This window comes from Scomber japonicus, chromosome 22, assembly GCF_027409825.1.
Source record: "Scomber japonicus isolate fScoJap1 chromosome 22, fScoJap1.pri, whole genome shotgun sequence".
NCBI classification, from domain to species: Eukaryota; Metazoa; Chordata; class Actinopteri; order Scombriformes; family Scombridae; genus Scomber; species Scomber japonicus.
In genome coordinates, this window is record NC_070599.1 from 21,708,089 (window position 1) to 21,714,088 (window position 6,000).

The window sequence follows — 6,000 nt, forward strand, 5'->3', positions numbered from 1 at the left end:
TAGGTTGCAGTATTAAGTATAGATAACGCCACTCAGGCCGGTCTAAAGTCTCCTCAGAGTCTAATGAGAGGATGGCACTTTGATCGTTAGAACCAGAGGCTGAGTTTATGACATGGAGCAGGTGACGGACATTATCAGTTCACTTTATCACTTACAAAAACAAATCAAGGATGCAGCTGTGTTGCTACAGTTAGTTTGGAAATGTTGACATTTTGAATTTTTACAACACCCAGTGATCTTTTCCATCATGATGCTGTTTGTAAGTTTTGTATGTGTTGAGAAATATGAAAAATAATTCTGACATATGCAAATTCAACTCCTGCTTCTCTTCCCCTTTCCCCTGAAAGTTTAATAAATAAACAACTTTCTGTCTCAATGCTGTCATTGACAGTTCAATGTTTAACACAATGCCTCCCTGTGACTGCTCCAACAGTATAGGACTGAAACTACTGGGCAAGCGTGACTGCATTGGCCCTGCCAATAAAGGTGCAAATGTAGCCACTACATTTCCATAACTGCATCTCTTGTATCAATACACAGTTTATGTACTCTGGAAAAGAAGAGCAAATTAATAATAGTCTTAACTGCAAGTAAATATTTATGTATATATGTTGGTCTCTGAAATAATAATACATTAATTAGCATATTCTGATTGATTTCACATCTAGATAAACACTTTTTATTGTCAAGTCTGTTATTTGTACAGCCCAATATCACAACAGTCTGTACAGTAATACAACATCCTCTGTCCTTCGACCCTCTAAAAAACCCTTTAAAAGGGGGGAAAATGAGAGAAACACTCTCCTAGAAAGGACAGATGTGCAAAATACAAATAACAGAAACACAGCAGGAAAAAGGATGATGTCTTAGCCCAGCTGAGGCCACAGGTGAGGACGTTTCTGGAAGCCTTGTAGTTTGCCTATCAGCCCCATTTAGGAGTCGATGACGCTGTCATTTACCTGCTGCAACGAGGTCATATGCATCTGGATGGTGGAGGAAGCACTGTGAGGATCACATTCTTTGATTTCTCTAGTGCTCTCAACACCATTCAGCCTCTGCTACTGGGTGAGAAGCTGCGGGTGATGGGTGTTGACGACGCAGTGATCTCCTGGATTACTGACTACTTACAGGCAGGACTATGCTTTCTCCCTTCCTCTTCACTTTATACACCACTGACTTTAAGTACAACTCTGAGTCATGTCACCTGCAGAAGTTCTCTGATTACTCAGCTGTTGTCGGGTGTATAAAGGGGGGAGAGGAGGGGGAGTACAGGACACTGATAGACAACTTTGTAGAGTGGTCCGAACAGAATCACCTGAGGTTGAACGTCAACAAGACCAGAGAGATGGTGATCGACTTCAGGAGGACGCCTTCACAGCCACTACGGATCAGAGGGGAGGTGGTTGAGGAGGTGGAGGACTAGATACCTAGGAGTGGTGATTGACAACAGACTGGACTGGAAATCTAACACCGAGGCTGTGTACAAGAAGGGGATGAGCAGACTCTACTTCCTGAAGAAGCTGAGATCCTTCAACGTTGGATGTTGGAGATCTTCTACCAGTCTGTTGTTGCCAGCGCCATTTTCTTTGCTGTTGTGTGTTGCGGCAGTAGCATCAGAGCCAGAGACACTAACAGACTTGATACGATCATCAAGAAGGCTGGCTCTGTACTGGGTCTCAGGGTTAGGGTTAGGGCTCTGTACTGGGTCTCAGGGTTAGGGTTAGGGCTCTGTACTGGGTCTCAGGGTCAGGGTTAGGGCTCTGTACTGGGTCTCAGGGTTAGGGTTAGGGCTCTGTACTGGGTCTCAGGGTTAGGGCTCTGTACTGGGTCTCATGCCGGAGTCTCTTGAGACCGTGGTGGAGAGGAGGACGTTGAACAAACTGTTATCCATCATGGACAATGAGCAGCATCCTCTCCATCACACAGTGGACGGACAGCGGAGCAGCTTCTCACACAGGCTGCTATCAGCTCCGCTGTCGAAGGGACAGATGTAAGAACTGTTTCCTGCCACATGATGACATCACACTGGATAATAACAGCTAAACACCTCTGGTCGTAACTTACAGTCACTACGCACTTTATTTTCTACACACATCGCACATTATTTTACTTTGCACTAAAATCAACACTGTCAATTAGTTGTATATACTTTTGTACATTACATTTATTTTATTTTATTTTATTTGCTATTGCTATTGTGCTATTTTATTATGTATAGTTTGTTCTTTATATTATTATACTTTATGTTGTTATCGTCACTGTGTGTAATGCTGCTGCTGCTGCTGCACTGTAATTTCCCAGCTTGGGATCAATAAAAGTATATCTATCATATCTATCTATCTATCCATCTATCTATCTATGACAAAATTATAATGATTCTACAATATACATACAAATGTTTGACATGGGGCCCTGAGGCAGGTGGTGTCTTCATAACTGATAATGGATCACTTCAGGAAAAGGGAGGCAAATACATGATCGCCCATAAAGCTGGAATAAAACATTTTTGATTTCTTCACATGAAATGATTGTGACAAAGTGTATATGATTGATCAATCTCATTGCACCTGGTCAAAGGTGATTACTGATGTGTATAAATAGAAAATAAGAAGAGGAATGTGTCTGAAAACAAAATTATTCCAACTTTATGAGCGACCGTGTATATGGAAATATTATACATTTACTTAAATGTTTATGCAGGGCTTTGACTTGTAATGGAGTATTTTTTTATATGCTGTGGTAATGCTACCTTTAATTAAGTTAAATATCTCTCAACTTCTTCCACCAGTGCATGTCAACATTAAATTAAAGAAAAATGTTTTGTGTCTTAATGTATGTCCTCTGCCTGTTTGTGGCAATACTGCCATCTGCTGGTCACTCGGCTTGATGCAGGACTTTTACTTGTAATGGAGTATATTACTATGCTGTGGTAATGCTGCCATCTGCTTAAAACGGCTCTCGTGGTTTTCTAACTATCAGGAGTGACCAGCAGATGGCAGCATTACCACACGGAGGCAGAGGACATACATTAAGACACAACACATTATTATCTATCTTAAAACTGGCTTTCATTGGTGGAAGAAGTAAAGAGATATTTAACTTAATTAAAGCTAGCAATACCACAGTAGAGAAATACCCCATTACAAGTAAAAGTACTGCATGAAATATATTCCTTATGTAAATGTATAAAAGTTGTATTATGCAAAATGTCCCCTATTCAGTTATAGTTATATGAATGATACTGTATACCGATACTGCATCTTAAAACATTTAATCAAAGAGGATTCATACCATTTAATGTCAAGGTGAAAACAGATCTCTAAACAAATTACCAATATATTAAAAAAAGAAAAATGTACATGTAAAATATAATATGAAAAGTAACTACAGCTGTGAAATAAATGTAGTTAAATGTAAAATATAATGTATATTTTCTCTGTAATGTTGTGGAGTGGCAGTAGAAGCATGAAATGGAAATATTCAAGCATATTCAAGACTGTATTTAAATAAGTAATTGAGTAAATGTACTTAGTTACAATTCAACCCCCTCTTTTTCAAACATGACTGCATTTTCCTTCCTTCTGTGACTATTCATCAGGTATGTATTAGATAGCACTTAGTTTGATTTCTTTAAATGACAAAGAGATACTAGGCATGTGGAAGTATAACACACAAACAAAAGCAAAGCAGAGAATTTCCATTAAAGATTAAATCAATAAAATGAGGAAGAGAGTATGGAGGGTTTCTTCTTTTCTTTTTCTTCGTGTGGTAGCTGCAGCTATTGTTTTGGTTTCCTAAGCTGTTTGAGGCTTCAGGCTTTCTTGACTAATCTACTTCCTGATTTGTATTGGCTGAGCTAGAAAGATCAGAGAGGATCGGAGGTTAGGTGGTCTGTTTGTGTATGTGTGTGTGTGTCTGTGTGTATCCAGACAAGCTGTTTAGAGCTACTCCTGCCTGCTTATTCCTGGAAAGACATGCTGATCTTTTGTCAGAGCGTGCACAAAGGTACGTTAGGGATGCCGCACTTAAACACAAAAGCTTTATGTCACACAGCTGGGAGGCTCCCTGGTGTTAAGAGAGTCCATCCCATTAGCAAAAACAGATTATGTGTTTCCTGCGCTCAAAGGCTTGAGGTGTCCTGCCAAAAAGTTCTTATGCAAGATACAGACTCTCAAGCTCAACCAGTCTCTCCAGGTAAGAACTTCACTGCCGATGTATGCTTTCATTTTACCTGAATCCACATAATAGATATTTAAACGCAATATATTTAAAGATCCTGACAGCATTGCGTCAACCACAAAATAAAAAAACTCAAAGCTCCAGCAACACCTATAGTATAGAACTTTATTGTTAGACCAATGCGTTTCAGCTTGTGGCCTACATTGGGCTGAGTGCCGGTACTCCCTTTCTTTAAAGTCCGTGTAAAGTAAGAATAAATGTGTGTTCTGAGTTTGACATACCACAGAAAAGTGTGTTGTTAACCACCCTGCCAAATTTGAATGATTAAATAAATCGCCAAATATTTGAAATTAGGCTTCAAAGTTGTGTAAAACTAACCCTTTTTCTCTGCTACCAAACGCTGTGGGCGTTCCCGCCGAGTCCACTGAAGCCCCGCCCCCTACCAAGAGTCACCTGTCAATCAAAGTCACCACCTCAACTGCTAGCTCGGCGGCTAACTCGGCTGCTAGCTCGGCAGCTAACTCAGCTAGCTGGCTAACTATAGACTGTAGTAGTAGTAGTGTGTGCTGAATGTATTTATACCTCTACAGCAGCAGGGGCGGGTTTATGCTAATCACTAAATCCTGAACACAGAAATCTTGAAACACAGTTTGTGAAGCCTAGCTCCACAATTCAAATCTAAATGGTTGAAATGCTTTTTACACCTTTTTTAGATATACATTTATGACCTATTTAATGTCTGAATTCATTTTACACTGTCTCTAAGGCATCGACTGAAATAAAATGATACCAAGTAGTACCAAAACATCTCCCGTCAATCGATACCTGCAATCGATCCTTTTTGTACCCAGAGCTAGAAAATATGATTATTTGTACAGACTTGCTCACAGCCAATCAACAGTAAAGACACAGCAGCTACGACCCGTCTGTGGTGGTGAAGTCGTGGTGAATTTGAGTTAGCGCTCTTAGCAGTTAACTAAATGCTCTGAAGTGAGTCTACACTACACGCCTGTTACACCGGATAAAAGACAGAGACCTAAATGTGTTAATGGGAATCTAATGAAGTACTCAGCTGGTATCAGGATCACTTTAAGGGTACTTGGATTGGTACTGGTATTGTATTTTTTTTAAATGATAGGTATCAGGGTCTTCCAAGCCGCAAGCTGAAAACTTGTTGGTCAAGTTTGCTAGAGTTTTGACTATTTTAGACTTTTATGCCTTCCCTATGCAACTTGCAAGCAGGAGAAGTTGTGCCAGAAACCTCTACTACTCTGCTTCTATAACCAGACAATAAACTAGCCTATATTTTGCTCTTGATTTAATAGTCCACTATATGAGGTAAAAACTACACTGCAGATGATGATTACCCAATTGCAGGATGGAAGGAATGGTCTACTATTCTCCGATAAGTCTAAAAAGCTGCCTCAGTTGCTTTCTTGGATATTTGCTGGCAGCAGTTAGCAAATTAGCAGGCAGTTACATATATGCACATCCTGCAGTTACGGAGCAACATTAGCATTCATTTGGAGTCATGTTTCTGGCCAGCTAATGAATGTAAATCCAATATTTAGGCTATTCTTAATTTAGCTCTGGTTGGACGCCACCGACTCCTGAGGGAAATATCTGGCTGTTTACCCGCTAAATGCTACGCTATGTTCACCAGCTAATTGCTAATTTTGGTCTGTCAGCAGTTTGGTGATTGGCAGGCGGCGTACAGTGAGGTTACACGAAAGTCACAATCACATGGAGCTTACGTTAAATATCACTGACACATGACCAAAACCCAGAAAAGGCCCAGATGTCATCAAAAAAGTACCTATC